Source organism: Argopecten irradians, chromosome 3, assembly GCF_041381155.1.
Source record: "Argopecten irradians isolate NY chromosome 3, Ai_NY, whole genome shotgun sequence".
In the NCBI taxonomy this organism is placed as follows: Eukaryota; Metazoa; Mollusca; class Bivalvia; order Pectinida; family Pectinidae; genus Argopecten; species Argopecten irradians.
The window spans coordinates 68,496,669-68,515,617 of NC_091136.1; the positions used below are offsets into that span (position 1 = coordinate 68,496,669).

An 18,949-nucleotide genomic window follows, 5' to 3' on the forward strand; every position below is an offset into this window, starting at 1 on the left:
GAAGGCCTAGGGTACTGATATTGGGCCTGCAGGATGCATGGATGAAGGGCTACCAAGTCTGTTCAAATAAATGACCTATGACCTTCATTCAAGGTCACAGGGGTCAAATAGGCTAAAATCCTTTAAACAAGTTCTTGTGAATAACTAAGAGGCCTAGAGACCTGATATTAGGCCTGTCGCATGCTGGGATGAAGGGCTACCAATTTTGTTCAAATGAATGACCTTGATCTTCATTCAAGGTCATAGGGGTCAAATAGGCTAAGATCTTTAAACGACTATGTTGTATTGTACTATTAGTCAGATGACCGTTAAGGCCCATGGGCCTCTTGTATCAATTATAGTTGAACACCAGACTTAACTGGGAACAAATTAACTCATGAAGAAGTTTGAGAGATAGAAGCTATGAAATTAGTTGCACATGAAGATATCTTTTTATTCAACCCACATAATCTGTTTCAACACTTCCAGAAAGGTATCATTGACGATGAAGGAAAATATACTGAAGATGCTGGTCCCAGTCTACAGGGGAAAATAGTGGGCGAGGACGCTGACAGTACGGGTAGGTTTAGTAATGTTCACTAAGGACACACCAATGTAATATTTGTTTAAGGTAGCTCCATACTGTTGGGAAACCAATGTCATTTTTTTAGGTCACCTGAGACTTCCACCTGAGACGAAGTCTCAAGTGACCTATTCTAATCGCCTTTTGTCCGTCGTCGTCCGTCGTCCATCGTGCGTCGTGCGTCGTATGTCCGTAAACAATTTACATTTTCGACTTCTTCTCCAAAACTGCTGAAGCAATTTCAATGAAATTTTGCAAAAACCTTCTAAGGCATAAGGCCAGTCAAAATTGTGAATTATATGGTCCCCACCCCCCAGGGAGCTATGGGAGGGGCCAAAAGGGGTAAAATTGACTAAAATTTCAAAAATCTTCTTCTCCACTCACAGATGTGATGGAATTAAATACTCTTCATAGATAGAAAGGTCCTAAGGTCCTTTACAAAAAATGTGAATTATATGACCCTGGGGTCTCAGGTTTCCCCCTGGGGAGGGGGTTAAGTTTACTATAGTTTATATGGGGAAAACACATTTTTGAGTATTATTTGATCATTTGTAATAGGAAATGAGTCAAATATTGTCAGAATTATCAGTATGAGATGGCCATTGAATCCTATTAACCAATTTTCCATGACTGACCCCCAGGGGCCTTAGGGGCAGGGTCAAAAGGGGTCAAAGAGGCTATAACTTCAAAAATCTTCTTCTGAAATTCTGGAAATGGTAGATCACATACTCTTCATAGATGGAAAGGTCTTAAGGTCCTTTACAAAACTTGTGAATTATATGACCCTGGGGTCTCACGTTTCCCCCTGGGGAGGGGGTCAAGTTTACTATAGTTTATATAGGGAAAACACATTTATGAGCATTTTTTGCTCAATTTTCATAGGAAATGAATCAAACTTGTTTAGAATTATTAGCCTGAGATAACATTTTAATATCATATCTATATTGGTCCTGGTCAACCCCCTCGGGGCAGAGGGGCGGGGCCAAAAGGGGCAAATAGGCTAAAACTTTAAAAATCTTCTTCTTAAATACTGGAAATGGTAGAATCAAATACTCTTCATAGATGGACAGCTCTTAAGGTGTTTGATGAAAATTGTGAATTATATGACCCTGGGGTGTCGCGTTTCCCCCTGGGGAGGGGGTCAAGTTTACTATAGTTTATATAGGGAAAACACATTTATGAGCAATTTTTGCTCAATTTTCATAGGAAATGAGTCAAACTTGTTTAGAATTATAAGCCTGAGATAACATTTTAATTTCATATCTATATTGGTCCTGGTCAACCCCCTCGGGGCAGAGGGGCGGGGCCAAAAGAGGCAAATAGGCTAAAACTTTAAAAATCTTCTTCTTAAATACTGGAAATGGTAGAATCAAATACTCGTCATAGATGGACAGGTCTTAAGATGTTTTATGAAAATTGTGAATTATATGACCCTTGGGTCTCTGGTTTCCCCCTGGGGAGGGGGTTAAGTTTACTGTAGTTTATATAGGGAAAACACATTTTTGAGCATTATTTAGTCATTATAATAGGAAATTAGTCAATTGTAGTCAGAAATATCCCTATGTGATGGTCATTGAATCTTATTACCAAATTTTCCATGACTGATCCCCAGGGGCCTTAGGGGCGGGGCCAAAACGGATCAAATAGGCTAAAACTTCAAAAAATCTTGAACTGGTAGAATCAAATACTCTGCATAGATGGAAAGGTCTTAAGTCCTTTTACAAAAATTGTGAATGATATGACCCGGGGGTCTCATGTTTCCCTCTGGGGAGGGGGGTCAATTTTACTTTAGTTTATATAAGAAAAACACATTTATGAACATTATTTGCCTATTTTTCATAGGAAATTAGTCAAACTGGGTTAGAATTATTAGTCTGAAATAGCATTTTAACATCATATCCATATTGGTCATGGCCGACCCCCAGGGGCCAGAGGGGCGGAGCCAGAAGGGGTCAAAATGGTAATTTCAAAAATCTTCTTTTTGAATTCACAGATTTAATGGAACCAGATACTCTTGATAGATTGGAAGGTCTTAAGGCCCTTTACAAAAATTTGTGAATTTCATGGCCCTGGGATCTCAGATTTTCCCCTGGGGAGGGGGTCAAATTTACTATAGTTTATATATGAAAAACACATTTAGGAACTTTATTCATATCCATATTGGTCCTGGCCGACCCCCAGGGGCCAGAGGGGTGGGGCCAAAAGGGGTCAAAATGGATAACATTTCAAAAATCTTTCTTCTGAATTCACAGATTTGATGTAACCAAATAATCTTCATAGATTAAAAAGTCAAATTTATAAAATCACTGACTGACTTCAAGGGCCTGATGGGCCAATATATAGTGTTTATATGCATGTCTTTGTTTCATTTTGTATCTGAACTCAGGTGACCGTTAAGGCCCATGGGCCTCTTGTTTTCTAACAAGTCTTATTTCCTTGCATTTTTCATTTACATTTCAAATCTGTAAAGAAAAATGGGTGTTCTCGAACTATTTTGTGTGAGCTTGAAATACACCATGCATGCAAATTTGCTGACTGAAAATAGAAAACTTCATAAATCATGTTTTCTGTAATATTAAGGTGAATGTAGTCTCGATCCTGTTGATTTTTGGTCCTAAATTTCTAATGATAAACCAATATACAAAACTCTTGTATTTTTACAAATGCTAACTAATTTTCGTTATTTCCCAGGACCGTTTCTATACGTAATTATTAGCTCACCTGGTCCGAAGGACCGAGGTGAGCTTATGGGATACCGCAGCGTCCGTCGTCCGGTGTCCGGCGTCCGTCGTCCGTCAACAATCGACTTCTTCTCCATAACCGCTGGTCGGATTTCAACAAAACTTGACTGGTAGCATCCTTATTTATGGGCTACTAACTGAAAATTGTACAAAGGATGGGACTGATCCCCCGGGGGCCTGAGGGGTGGGGCCAAAAGGGGTCAATTTGTGAATTATGGGATACCCGGGGGGCTTGAGGGGGGGGTCAAAGGGGTCAATTTGGCTTTTTCCATATAAATGACTTCTTCTCTGCAACTAAGCGTGGTATAGCACCCATAATGCAATGGTAGCATCCTTAAAGGGTGGGGATTCCAAATTGTGCAAATGATGGGTCTGACCCCCCGGGGGCCTGAGGGGCGGGGTCAAAAGGGGTCAATTTGGCTATTTCCATATAAACGACTTCTTCTCTGAAATTAAGCATGGTATAGCACCCATAATGCAATGGCAGCATCCTTATAGGGTGGTGATTCAAAAGTGTGCAAATGATAGGGCTGACCCCCCCCCCCCCCCCCCCCCCCCCCCCGGGGGGGCTTGGGGGGGGGGGGGGGGGTCAAAAGGGGTCAATTTGGCTTTTTCCATATAAATGACTTCTTCTCTGCAACTGCTATTTCTCAGAAAGTACTGAAGGGATCTCTCTCAAATTTCACATGTACGTTTCCCTAGGGCCCTAGTTGTGCATATTGCATTTTGGGACCGAACGATCAACAAGATGGCCGCCAGGCCGCCATCTTGGATTTTGATATTTAAAGTTTGTTACCGCTATTTCTCAGAAAGTACTGAAGGGATCTCTCTCAAATTTCACATGTAGATTCCCCTAGGGCCCTAGTTGTGCATATTGCATTTTGGGACGGATCGGTCAACAAGATGGCCACCAGGCCGCCATCTTGGATTTTGATAGTGTAAGTTTGTTACCGCTATTTCTCAGAAAATACTGAAGGGATATGTTTCAAATTTCATGTGCAGGTTCCCTTTGGTCCCTAGTTATGCATGTTACATTTTGGGACCGATCGGTCAACAAGATGGCCGACAGGCCACCATTTTGAATTTTGATAATTGAAGTTTGTTAAAGCTATTTCTCAGAAAGTACTAAAGTGATCTGTCTCAAATTTTATATGTAGGTTCTCCTAGGACCTGCATATTGCATTTTGGGACCGATCGGTCAACAAGATGGCCAACAGGTTTTTGACAATTAAAGTTTGTTAGTGTTATATATCTCAGAAAGTACTGAAAAGATCTTTCGCAAATTTCATATGTAGTAATATGTAGTAAAAATTTGAAAGCAGAGAAAAGATCCCTCTTTCTATTGTCAGACGTTGATCATTCTTTGGTGGGCACCAAGATCCCTCTGGGATCTCTTGTTCTAATTGTCAGAGTCTTGTGATAATTACTAACAAAAAACCAGGTGAGCGATACAGGCCCTCTGGGCCTCTTGTCATGTTTTGCCATATATTCCTCTAAAAAATCAATTAATAGGCTGAAAATGAAACAGAAATTGTAAATTGTATTTTTCAAATATCATATAAAAACATGGGGTCCTCGAAGGAATTTTCACAATTTTGTAAGCTTGAAGTTTGTAACTCGCAACCCTTCTCCCTGTTCATCCAGTACTAAGATAGGTAATATTTGACAATTTTTTTTAAAATCATGCTGCAAAAAAACATTCCACATCAGTTCATATGTTTTTGTGATATTATATCTGGTTAATGACTGTTTGTTTTTATGATTTTCTCCAAATTTTGTGTTTTATGGAAATCGGTATGCAATTTTTTCAGAATTCCGGAATTTCAGTCTGGACGGGTAACCTTTTATCATTTTTTGTGGCGAACATTACTTCTGATTTTTGAAAATCCATTCCCATTTACGACAAGGACTACAAAAACTTCAGAGATATTTATATAATGATTCTAAACATTCAATATTGTATGTAGACGATTTTCACCTATTGAAAAAAATGTTCAAGTGTAATGTCGCAGAGTATCAGAAACCATTCTGGAATTCAAAACAACCTCCCCGGATTCCGGTATGTCATGAGGCCATATCAATGTTATGTTTGTTTTACAGTGATTGAGATGTCATGAGACCATACCAATGTTATGTTTGTTTTACAGTGATTGAGATGTCATGAGGCTAAACCAATGTTATGTTTGTTTTATAATGGTTGAGATGTCATGAGGCCACACCAATGTTTTGTTTGTTGTACAGTTGTTGAGATATCATGAGGCCATTCCAATGTTTTGTTTGTTTAACAGTTTTTGAGATGTCATTAGGCCATACCAATGTTTTCTTTGTTTTACAGTGATTGAGATGTCATGAGGCCATACCAATGTTATGTTTGCTTAACAATTGTTGAGATGTCATGAGGCCACACCAATGTTATGTATGTTTTACAGTTGATGAGATATCATGAGGCCACACCAATACAATATTTGTTTTACAGTTGTTGAAATATCATTAGACCATACCAATGTTTTGTTTGTTGTACAGTTGTTGAGATGTCATTAGGCCATTCCAATGTTATGTTTGTTTTACAGTTGTTGAGATGTCATTAAGCCATACCAATGTTTTTTTTTTGTTTTACAGTGATTAAGATGTCACGAGGCCATACCAATGTTATGTTTGTTTTACAATTGTTGAGATTTCATGAGGCCACACCAATTATATGTTTGTTTTACAGTTGTTGAGATATCATGAGGCCACACCAATACAATATTTGTTTTACAGTTGTAGAGATATTATTAGACCATACCAATATTTTGTTTGTTGTACAGTTGTTGAGATGTCATAAGGCCATTCCAATGTTTTGTTTGTTGTACAGTTGTTGAGATGTCATTAGGCCATTCCAATGTTTTGTTTGTTGTACAGTTGTTGAGATATCATTAGACCATACCAATGTTTTGTTTGTTGTTCAGTTTTTGAGATGTCATTAGGCCATTCCAATGTTATGTTTGTTATTTAGTGATTGAGCTCATGAAGCAGAACATTATCCATCAGTCCTCCTACCAGCACAGCTACCCGTATGATTGGCGAACCAAGCTCCCTGTGATAATCAGGGCAAGTAAACAGTGGTTTATAGACACCAATAAAATCAAGGACCGAGCTATGGTAAGTCTCCTTCATGTAGTCCTAGTAAGGGACAAATAAACAGTGGTTTATAGACACCAATAAAATCAAGGACCGAGCTATGGTAAGTCTCCTCATGTAGTCCTAGTAAGGGACAAATAAACAGTGGTTTATAGACACCAATAAAATCAAGGACCGAGCTGTGGTAAGTCTCCTTCATGTAGTCCTAGTAAGGGACAAGTAAACAGTGGTTTATAGACACCAATAAAATCAAGGACTGAGCTATGGTAAGTCTCCTCATGTAGTCCTAGTAAGGGACAAATAAACAGTGGTTTATAGACACCAATAAGATCAAGGACTGAGCTATGGTAAGTCTCCTCATGTAGCCCTAGTAAGGGACAAATAAACAGTGGTTTATAGACACCAATAAAATCAAGGACCGAGCTATGGTAAGTCTCCTTCATGTAGTCCTAGTGTGTAGTAAGGAACAATTAATCAGTGGTTTATAGACACCAATAAAATCAAGGACCGAGCTGTGGTAAGTCTCCTCATGTAGTCCTAGTGTGTAGTAAGGGACAAATAAACAGTGGTTTATAGACACCAATAAAATCAAGGACCGAGCTATGGTAAGTCTCCTTCATGTAGTCCTAGTAAGGGACAAATAAACAGTGGTTTATAGACACCAATAAAATCAAGGGCCGAGCTGTGGTAAGTCTCCTTCATGTAGTCCTAGTAAGGGACAAATAAACAGTAGTTTGTAGACACCAATAAAATCAAGGACCGAGCTGTGGTAAGTCTCCTTCATGTAGTCCTAGTGTGTAGTAAGGGACAAATAAACAGTGGTTTATAGACACCAATAAAATCAAGGACCGAGCTATGGTAAGTCTCCTCATGTAGTCCTAGTAAGGGACAAATAAACAGTGGTTTATAGACACCAATAAAATCAAGGACCGAGCTACGAGCTATGGTAAGTCTACTCATGTAGTCCTAGTGTGTAGTAAGGGACAAATAAACAGTGGTTTATAGACACCAATAAGATCAAGGACCGAGCTATGGTAAGTCTCCTTCATGTAGTCCTAGTAAGGGACAAATAAACAGTGGTTTATAGACACCAATAAAATCAAGGACCAAGCTATGGTAAGTCTCCTTCATGTAGTCCTAGTAAGGGACAAATAAACAGTGGTTTATAGACACCAATAAAATCAAGGACCAAGCTATGGTAAGTCTCCTTCATGTAGTCCTAGTAAGGGACAAATAAACAGTGGTTTATAGACACCAATAAAATCAAGGACCGAGCTATGGTAAGTCTCCTTCATGTAGTCCTAGTAAGGGACAAATAAACAGTGGTTTATAGACACCAATAAAATCAAGGACCGAGCTATGGTAAGTCTCCTCATGTAGTCCTAGTGTGTAGTAAGGGACAAATAAACAGTGGTTTATAGACACCAATAAAATCAAGGACCGAGCTATGGTAAGTCTCCTCATGTAGTCCTAGTGTGTAGTAAGGGACAAATAAACAGTGGTTTATAGACACCAATAAAATCAAGGACCGAGCTATGGTAAGTCTCCTCATGTAGTCCTAGTGTGTAGTAAGGGACAAATAAACAGTGGTTTATAGACACCAATAAAATCAAGGACCGAGCTGTGGTAAGTCTCCTTCATGTAGTCCTAGTAAGGGACAAATAAACAGTGGTTTATAGACACCAATAAAATCAAGGACCGAGCTATGGTAAGTCTCCTTCATGTAGTCCTAGTAAGGGACAAATAAACAGTGGTTTATAGACACCAATAAAATCAAGGACCGAGCTATGGTAAGTCTCCTTCATGTAGTCCTAGTAAGGGACAAATAAACAATGGTTTATAGACACCAATAAAATCAAGGACCGAGCTATGGTAAGTCTCCTCATGTAGTCCTTGTGTGTAGTAAGGGACAAATAAACAGTGGTTTATAGACACCAATAAAATCAAGGACCGAGCTATGGTAAGTCTCCTCATGTAGTCCTAGTGTGTAGTAAGGGACAATTAAACAATGGTTTATAGACAACAATAAAATCAAGGACCGAGCTATGGTAAGTCTCCTTCATGTAGTCCTAGTGTGTAGTAAGGGACAAATAAACAGTGGTTTATAGACACCAATAAAATCAAGGGCCGAGCTGTGGTAAGTCTCCTTCATGTAGTCCTAGTAAGGGACAAATAAACAGTGGTTTATAGACACCAATAAAATCAAGGACCGAGCTGTGGTAAGTCTCCTTCATGTAGTCCTAGTAAGGGACAAATAAACAGTGGTTTATAGACACCAATAAAATCAAGGACCGAGCTATGGTAAGTCTCCTTCATGTAGTCCTAGTAAGGGACAAATAAACAGTGGTTTATAGACAACAATAAGATCAAGACTGAGCTATGGTAAGTCTCCTTCATGTAGTCCTAGTGTGTAGTAAGGGACAAATAAACAGTGGTTTATAGACACCAATAAAATCAAGGACCGAGCTGTGGTAAGTCTCCTTCATGTAGTCCTAGTAAGGGACAAATAAACAGTGGTTTATAGACACCAATAAAATCAAGGGCCGAGCTGTGGTAAGTCTCCTTCATGTAGTCCTAGTAAGGGACAAATAAACAGTGGTTTATAGACACCAATAAAAATCAAGGACCAAGCTGTGGTAAGTCTCCTTCATGTAGTCCTAGTGTGTAGTAAGGGACAAATAAACAGTGGTTTATAGACACCAATAAAATCAAGGACCGAGCTATGGTAAGTCTCCTTCATGTAGTCCTAGTAAGGGACAAATAAACAGTGGTTTATAGACACCAATAAAATCAAGGACCGAGCTATGGTAAGTCTCCTTCATGTAGTCCTAGTAAGGGACAAATAAACAGTGGTTTATAGACACCAATAAAATCAAGGACCGAGCTGTGGTAAGTCTCCTTCATGTAGTCCTAGTGTGTAGTAAGGGACAAATAAACAGTGGTTTATAGACACCAATAAAATCAAGGACCGAGCTATGGTAAGTCTCCTTCATGTAGTCCTAGTGTGTAGTAAGGGACAAATAAACAGTGGTTTATAGACACCAATAAAATCAAGGACCGAGCTATGGTAAGTCTCCTTCATGTAGTCCTAGTAAGGGACAAATAAACAGTGGTTTATAGACACCAATAAAATCAAGGACCGAGCTTGGTAAGTCTCCTTCATGTAGTCCTAGTAAGGGACAAATAAACAGTGGTTTATAGACACCAATAAAATCAAGGACCGAGCTGTGGTAAGTCTCCTTCATGTAGTCCTAGTGTGTAGTAAGGGACAAATAAACAGTGGTTTATAGACACCAATAAAATCAAGGACCGAGCTATGGTAAGTCTCCTTCATGTAGTCCTAGTGTGTAGTAAGGGACAAATAAACAGTGGTTTATAGACACCAATAAAATCAAGGACCGAGCTGTGGTAAGTCTCCTTCATGTAGTCCTAGTGTGTAGTAAGGGACAAATAAACAGTGGTTTATAGACACCAATAAAATCAAGGACCGAGCTATGGTAAGTCTCCTTCATGTAGTCCTAGTAAGGGACAAATAAACAGTGGTTTATAGACACCAATAAAATCAAGGACCGAGCTATGGTAAGTCTCCTTCATGTAGTCCTAGTAAGGGACAAATAAACAGTGGTTTATAGACACCAATAAAATCAAGGACCGAGCTGTGGTAAGTCTCCTTCATGTAGTCCTAGTGTGTAGTAAGGGACAAATAAACAGTGGTTTATAGACACCAATAAAATCAAGGACCGAGCTGTGGTAAGTCTCCTTCATGTAGTCCTAGTAAGGGACAAATAAACAGTGGTTTATAGACACCAATAAAATCAAGGACCGAGCTGTGGTAAGTCTCCTTCATGTAGTCCTAGTCCTAGTAAGGGACAAATAAACAGTGGTTTATAGACACCAATAAAATCAAGGACCGAGCTATGGTAAGTCTCCTTCATGTAGTCCTAGTGTGTAGTAAGGGACAAATAAACAGTGGTTTATAGACACCAATAAAATCAAGGACCGAGCTATGGTAAGTCTCCTCATGTAGTCCTAGTGTGTAGTAAGGGACAAATAAACAGTGGTTTATAGACACCAATAAAATCAAGGACCGAGCTATGGTAAGTCTCCTCATGTAGTCCTAGTAAGTCTAGTAAGGGACAAATAAACAGTGGTTTATAGACACCAATAAAATCAAGGACCGAGCTGTGGTAAGTCTCCTTCATGTAGTCCTAGTGTGTAGTAAGGGACAAATAAATCAGTGGTTTATAGACACCAATAAAATCAAGGACCGAGCTATGGTAAGTCTCCTTCATGTAGTCCTAGTGTGTAGTAAGGGACAAATAAACAGTGGTTTATAGACACCAATAAAATCAAGGACCGAGCTATGGTAAGTCTCCTTCATGTAGTCCTAGTGTGTAGTAAGGGACAAATAAACAGTGGTTTATAGACACCAATAAAATCAAGGACCGAGCTGTGGTAAGTCTCCTTCATGTAGTCCTAGTGTGTAGTAAGGGACAAATAAACAGTGGTTTATAGACACCAATAAAATCAAGGACCGAGCTATGGTAAGTCTCCTTCATGTAGTCCTAGTAAGGGACAAATAAACAGTGGTTTATAGACACCAATAAAATCAAGGACCGAGCTATGGTAAGTCTCCTTCATGTAGTCCTAGTGTGTAGTAAGGGACAAATAAACAGTGGTTTATAGACACCAATAAAATCAAGGACCGAGCTATGGTAAGTCTCCTTCATGTAGTCCTAGTGTGTAGTAAGGGACAAATAAACAGTGGTTTATAGACACCAATAAAATCAAGGACCGAGCTGTGGTAAGTCTCCTCATGTAGTCCTAGTGTGTAGTAAGGGACAAATAAACAGTGGTTTATAGACACCAATAAAATCAAGGACCGAGCTATGGTAAGTCTCCTTCATGTAGTCCTAGTAAGGGACAAATAAACAGTGGTTTATAGACACCAATAAAATCAAGGACCGAGCTATGGTAAGTCTCCTTCATGTAGTCCTAGTAAGGGACAAATAAACAGTGGTTTATAGACACCAATAAAATCAAGGACCGAGCTATGGTAAGTCTCCTTCATGTAGTCCTAGTGTGTAGTAAGGGACAAATAAACAGTGGTTTATAGACACCAATAAAATCAAGGACCGAGCTATGGTAAGTCTCCTTCATGTAGTCCTAGTGTGTAGTAAGGGACAAATAAACAGTGGTTTATAGACACCAATAAAATCAAGGACCGAGCTGTGGTAAGTCTCCTCATGTAGTCCTAGTAAGGGACAAATAAACAGTGGTTTATAGACACCAATAAAATCAAGGACCGAGCTATGGTAAGTCTCCTTCATGTAGTCCTAGTAAGGGACAAATAAACAGTGGTTTATAGACACCAATAAAATCAAGGACCGAGCTATGGTAAGTCTCCTTCATGTAGTCCTAGTAAGGGACAAATAAACAGTGGTTTATAGACACCAATAAAATCAAGGACCGAGCTATGGTAAGTCTCCTTCATGTAGTCCTAGTGTGTAGTAAGGGACAAATAAACAGTGGTTTATAGACACCAATAAAATCAAGGACCGAGCTGTGGTAAGTCTCCTTCATGTAGTCCTAGTGTGTAGTAAGGGACAAATAAACAGTGGTTTATAGACACCAATAAAATCAAGGACCGAGCTATGGTAAGTCTCCTCATGTAGTCCTAGTAGGGACAAATAAACAGTGGTTTATAGACACCAATAAAATCAAGGACCGAGCTTGGTAAGTCTCTCATGTAGTCCTAGTTATAGGACAAATAAACAGTGGTTTATAGACACCAATAAAATCAAGGACCGAGCTATGGTAAGTCTCTCATGTAGTAGTGTGTAGTAAGGGACAAATAAACAGTGGTTTATAGACACCAATAAAATCAAGGACCGAGCTATGGTAAGTCTCCTTCATGTAGTCCTAGTAAGGGACAAATAAACAGTGGTTTATAGACACCAATAAAATCAAGGACCGAGCTGTGGTAAGTCTCCTTCATGTAGTCCTAGTAAGGGACAAATAAACAGTGGTTTATAGACACCAATAAAATCAAGGACCGAGCTATGGTAAGTCTCCTTCATGTAGTCCTAGTAAGGGACAAATAAACAGTGGTTTATAGACACCAATAAAATCAAGGACCGAGCTATGGTAAGTCTCCTCATGTAGTCCTAGTGTGTAGTAAGGGACAAATAAACAGTGGTTTATAGACACCAATAAAATCAAGGACCGAGCTATGGTAAGTCTCATCTTCATGTAGTCCTAGTAGTCCTAGTAAGGGACAAATAAACAGTGGTTTATAGACACCAATAAAATCAAGGACCGAGCTATGGTAAGTCTCCTTCATGTAGTCCTAGTAAGGGACAAATAAACAGTGGTTTATAGACACCAATAAAATCAAGGACCGAGCTGTGGTAAGTCTCCTTCATGTAGTCCTAGTAAGGGACAAATAAACAGTGGTTTATAGACACCAATAAAATCAAGGACCGAGCTATGGTAAGTCTCCTTCATGTAGTCCTAGTAAGGGACAAATAAACAGTGGTTTATAGACACCAATAAAATCAAGGACCGAGCTATGGTAAGTCTCCTTCATGTAGTCCTAGTAAGGGACAAATAAACAGTGGTTTATAGACACCAATAAAATCAAGGACCGAGCTATGGTAAGTCTCCTTCATGTAGTCCTAGTAAGGGACAAATAAACAGTGGTTTATAGACACCAATAAAATCAAGGACCGAGCTTGGTAAGTCTCCTTCATGTAGTCCTAGTAAGGGACAAATAAACAGTGGTTTATAGACACCAATAAAATCAAGGACCGAGCTTGGTAAGTCTCTTCATGTAGTCCTAGTAAGGGACAAATAAACAGTGGTTTATAGACACCAATAAAATCAAGGACCGAGCTGTGGTAAGTCTCCTTCATGTAGTCCTAGTAAGGGACAAATAAACAGTGGTTTATAGACACCAATAAAATCAAGGACCGAGCTATGGTAAGTCTCCTTCATGTAGTCCTAGTAAGGGACAAATAAACAGTGGTTTATAGACACCAATAAAATCAAGGACCGAGCTATGGTAAGTCTCCTTCATGTAGTCCTAGTAAGGGACAAATAAACAGTGGTTTATAGACACCAATAAAATCAAGGACCGAGCTGTGGTAAGTCTCCTTCATGTAGTCCTAGTAAGGGACAAATAAACAGTGGTTTATAGACACCAATAAAATCAAGGACCGAGCTATGGTAAGTCTCCTTCATGTAGTCCTAGTAAGGGACAAATAAACAGTGGTTTATAGACACCAATAAAATCAAGGACCGAGCTATGGTAAGTCTCCTTCATGTAGTCCTAGTAAGGGACAAATAAACAGTGGTTTATAGACACCAATAAAATCAAGGACCGAGCTATGGTAAGTCTCCTTCATGTAGTCCTAGTGTGTAGTAAGGGACAAATAAACAGTGGTTTATAGACACCAATAAAATCAAGGACCGAGCTATGGTAAGTCTCCTTCATGTAGTCCTAGTAAGGGACAAATAAACAGTGGTTTATAGACACCAATAAAATCAAGGACCGAGCTGTGGTAAGTCTCCTTCATGTAGTCCTAGTAAGGGACAAATAAACAGTGGTTTATAGACACCAATAAAATCAAGGACCGAGCTGTGGTAAGTCTCCTTCATGTAGTCCTAGTAAGGGACAAATAAACAGTGGTTTATAGACACCAATAAAATCAAGGACCGAGCTATGGTAAGTCTCCTTCATGTAGTCCTAGTAAGGGACAAATAAACAGTGGTTTATAGACACCAATAAAATCAAGGACCGAGCTGTGGTAAGTCTCCTTCATGTAGTCCTAGTGTGTAGTAAGGGACAAATAAACAGTGGTTTATAGACACCAATAAAATCAAGGACCGAGCTGTGGTAAGTCTCCTTCATGTAGTCCTAGTGTGTAGTAAGGGACAAATAAACAGTGGTTTATAGACACCAATAAAATCAAGGACCGAGCTATGGTAAGTCTCCTTCATGTAGTCCTAGTAAGGGACAAATAAACAGTGGTTTATAGACACCAATAAAATCAAGGACCGAGCTATGGTAAGTCTCATCATGTAGTCCTAGTAAGGGACAAATAAACAGTGGTTTATAGACACCAATAAAATCAAGGACCGAGCTATGGTAAGTCTCCTTCATGTAGTCCTAGTAAGGGACAAATAAACAGTGGTTTATAGACACCAATAAAATCAAGGACCGAGCTATGGTAAGTCTCCTTCATGTAGCCTAGTCCTAGTAAGGGACAAATAAACAGTGGTTTATAGACACCAATAAAATCAAGGACCGAGCTATGGTAAGTCTCCTTCATGTAGTCCTAGTGTGTAGTAAGGGACAAATAAACAGTGGTTTATAGACACCAATAAAATCAAGGACCGAGCTGTGGTAAGTCTCCTTCATGTAGTCCTAGTAAGGGACAAATAAACAGTGGTTTATAGACACCAATAAAATCAAGGACCGAGCTATGGTAAGTCTCCTTCATGTAGTCCTAGTGTGTAGTAAGGGACAAATAAACAGTGGTTTATAGACACCAATAAAATCAAGGACCGAGCTATGGTAAGTCTCCTTCATGTAGTCCTAGTAGTAAGGGACAAATAAACAGTGGTTTATAGACACCAATAAAATCAAGGACCGAGCTGTGGTAAGTCTCCTTCATGTAGTCCTAGTAAGGGACAAATAAACAGTGGTTTATAGACACCAATAAAATCAAGGACCGAGCTATGGTAAGTCTCCTTCATGTAGTCCTAGTAAGGGACAAATAAACAGTGGTTTATAGACACCAATAAAATCAAGGACCGAGCTATGGTAAGTCTCCTTCATGTAGTCCTAGTAAGGGACAAATAAACAGTGGTTTATAGACACCAATAAAATCAAGGACCGAGCTATGGTAAGTCTCCTCATGTAGTCCTAGTAAGGGACAAATAAACAGTGGTTTATAGACACCAATAAAATCAAGGACCGAGCTATGGTAAGTCTCCTTCATGTAGTCCTAGTGTGTAGTAAGGGACAAATAAACAGTGGTTTATAGACACCAATAAAATCAAGGACCGAGCTATGGTAAGTCTCCTTCATGTAGTCCTAGTGTGTAGTAAGGGACAAATAAACAGTGGTTTATAGACACCAATAAAATCAAGGACCGAGCTGTGGTAAGTCTCCTTCATGTAGTCCTAGTAAGGGACAAATAAACAGTGGTTTATAGACACCAATAAAATCAAGGACCGAGCTATGGTAAGTCTCCTTCATGTAGTCCTAGTGTGTAGTAAGGGACAAATAAACAGTGGTTTATAGACACCAATAAAATCAAGGACCGAGCTATGGTAAGTCTCCTTCATGTAGTCAGTAAGGGACAAATAAACAGTGGTTTATAGACACCAATAAAATCAAGGACCGAGCTATGGTAAGTCTCCTTCATGTAGTCCTAGTAAGGGACAAATAAACAGTGGTTTATAGACACCAATAAAATCAAGGACCGAGCTATGGTAAGTCTCCTTCATGTAGTCCTAGTGTGTAGTAAGGGACAAATAAACAGTGGTTTATAGACACCAATAAAATCAAGGACCGAGCTATGGTAAGTCTCCTTCATGTAGTCCTAGTTGTAGTAAGGGACAAATAAACAGTGGTTTATAGACACCAATAAAATCAAGGACCGAGCTGTGGTAAGTCTCCTTCATGTAGTCCTAGTAAGGGACAAATAAACAGTGGTTTATAGACACCAATAAAATCAAGGACCGAGCTATGGTAAGTCTCCTTCATGTAGTCCTAGTAAGGGACAAATAAACAGTGGTTTATAGACACCAATAAAATCAAGGACCGAGCTATGGTAAGTCTCCTTCATGTAGTCCTAGTGTGTAGTAAGGGACAAATAAACAGTGGTTTATAGACACCAATAAAATCAAGGACCGAGCTATGGTAAGTCTCCTTCATGTAGTCCTAGTAAGGGACAAATAAACAGTGGTTTATAGACACCAATAAAATCAAGGACCGAGCTGTGGTAAGTCTCCTTCATGTAGTCCTAGTAAGGGACAAATAAACAGTGGTTTATAGACACCAATAAAATCAAGGACCGAGCTATGGTAAGTCTCCTTCATGTAGTCCTGTGTGTAGTAAGGGACAAATAAACAGTGGTTTATAGACACCAATAAAATCAAGGACCGAGCTATGGTAAGTCTCCTTCATGTAGTCCTAGTAAGGGACAAATAAACAGTGGTTTATAGACACCAATAAAATCAAGGACCGAGCTATGGTAAGTCTCCTTCATGTAGTCCTAGTAAGGGACAAATAAACAGTGGTTTATAGACACCAATAAAATCAAGGGCCGAGCTGTGGTAAGTCTCCTTCATGTAGTCCTAGTAAGGGACAAATAAACAGTGGTTTATAGACACCAATAAAATCAAGGACCGAGCTGTGGTAAGTCTCCTTCATGTAGTCCTAGTAAGGGACAAATAAACAGTGGTTTATAGACACCAATAAAATCAAGGACCGAGCTATGGTAAGTCTCCTTCATGTAGTCCTAGTAAGGGACAAATAAACAGTGGTTTATAGACACCAATAAAATCAAGGACCGAGCTGTGGTAAGTCTCCTTCATGTAGTCCTAGTAAGGGACAAATAAACAGTGGTTTATAGACACCAATAAAATCAAGGGCCGAGCTGTGGTAAGTCTCCTTCATGTAGTCCTAGTGTGTAGTAAGGGACAATTAATCAGTGGTTTATAGACACCAATAAAATCAAGGACCGAGCTATGGTAAGTCTCCTCATGTAGTCCTAGTAAGGGACAAATAAACAGTGGTTTATAGACACCAATAAAATCAAGGACCAAGCTATGGTAAGTCTCCTTCATGTAGTCCTAGTGTGTAGTAAGGAACAATTAATCAATGGTTTATAGACACCAATAAAATCAAGGACCGAGCTATGGTAAGTCTCCTCATGTAGTCCTAGTAAGGGACAAATAAACAGTGGTTTATAGACACCAATAAAATCAAGGGCCGAGCTGTGGTAAGTCTCCTTCATGTAGTCCTAGTGTGTAGTAAGGAACAATTAATCAATGGTTTATAGACACCAATAAAATCAAGGACCGAGCTATGGTAAGTCTCCTCATGTAGTCCTAGTAAGGGACAAATAAACAGTGGTTTATAGACACAACCATCAGTAGACAGTTGACTTTTTCTTCATGGTCGATGATCAAAATTTATCAAATTTGACAGGTAGTAGTATCTTTATGGGCTGGAAACTACAGATTGTAAAAATAAGAGTGTGGGATTAAAACTTTTTTTTAATGAATATAAGACTTTTGCTTTCTTTATTTTGAAATCTTTTTTTTTTTTCATTGAAATTCTAGTTCAGAAGAATGTCAAACAATACATATATGGTTTTTCCGTAATCAGTTGAATATTCTTGAAATAATTGATATCAAATTTGGTCACAAGACATTTGACTGCTGATAGATACACAAACCTTTGAATTAAGTTTGATTTTCTATGACACACAGTATCTGTTTTCTGGGGAATGGAAATCTGCCTAACAGCTTAATGTTTTATAATGAATGAGTCATATAATCATGAGGAAATTATTAATTTTTTTCTCTATAATAATAATAATTGTAAAAACAAAATGGTGTATGATAATGTCACATAATCAACATAACTTGAAACTAAAAATCTTTTTGAATTATATCATTATTTGTGGCAGTACTGCAAATATTACATTTACATGTACATCTATATAGTGAAGTGAAACAAGTACATACGGTCAGACTATGATGTCAAATTGTGGTCAACAATTTCATTCCTTATTTCTGATTTAAATAAGCTGTACTTTGTATGGTTTGAGTCTAAGGGATTGCATCCAGTAACCTTTCAACAAAATTTAAATGTCGTTGATCTATGACACGCTAATATAAATGTCATTGACCTATACTGTATCTGAGCTATATGGATACACTGTTCTTGCCTCTATAATACAACAGATCTTGTCCTATAAACTGATATGAATAAAATATATTTTTGGTAATGCAAATCAGTTGTTAGGCTCTCTGATGATGAGGAGATAGCTGTGATTACTAGATGTTAGGCTCTCTGATGATGAGGAGATAGCTGTGATTACTAGATGTTAGGCTCTCTGATGATGAGGAGATAGCTGTGATTACTAGATGTTAGGCTCTCTGATGATGAGGAGATAGCTGTGATTACTAGATGTTAGGCTCTCTGATGATGAGGAGATAGCTGTGATTACTAGATGTTAGGCACTCTGATGATGAGGAGATAGCTGTGATTACTAGATGTTAGGCTCTCTGATGATGAGGAGATAGCTGTGATTACTAGATGTTAGGCTCTCTGATGATGAGGAGATAGCTGTGATTACTAGATGTTAGGCTCTCTGATGATGAGGAGATAGCTGTGATTACTAGATGTTAGGCACTCTGATGATGAGGAGATAGCTGTGATTACTAGATGTTAGGCACTCTGATGATGAGGAGATAGCTGTGATTACTAGATGTTAGGCTCTCT

At 38.9% G+C, this 18,949-nt stretch overlaps 1 protein-coding gene across 1 annotated transcript in view; it reads left to right on the forward strand.

Annotated features, from left to right (window-relative positions):
- Positions 1–18,949, forward strand: part of LOC138319420 (isoleucine--tRNA ligase, mitochondrial-like) — an 82,915-nt gene that overhangs the window by 8,100 nt on the left and 55,866 nt on the right. Inside the window, exon 3 of the mRNA XM_069262562.1 lies at positions 469–559. The gene's annotated coding sequence lies outside the window, so the exon portion shown is untranslated. The remainder of the gene's footprint in view (positions 1–468; positions 560–18,949) is intronic.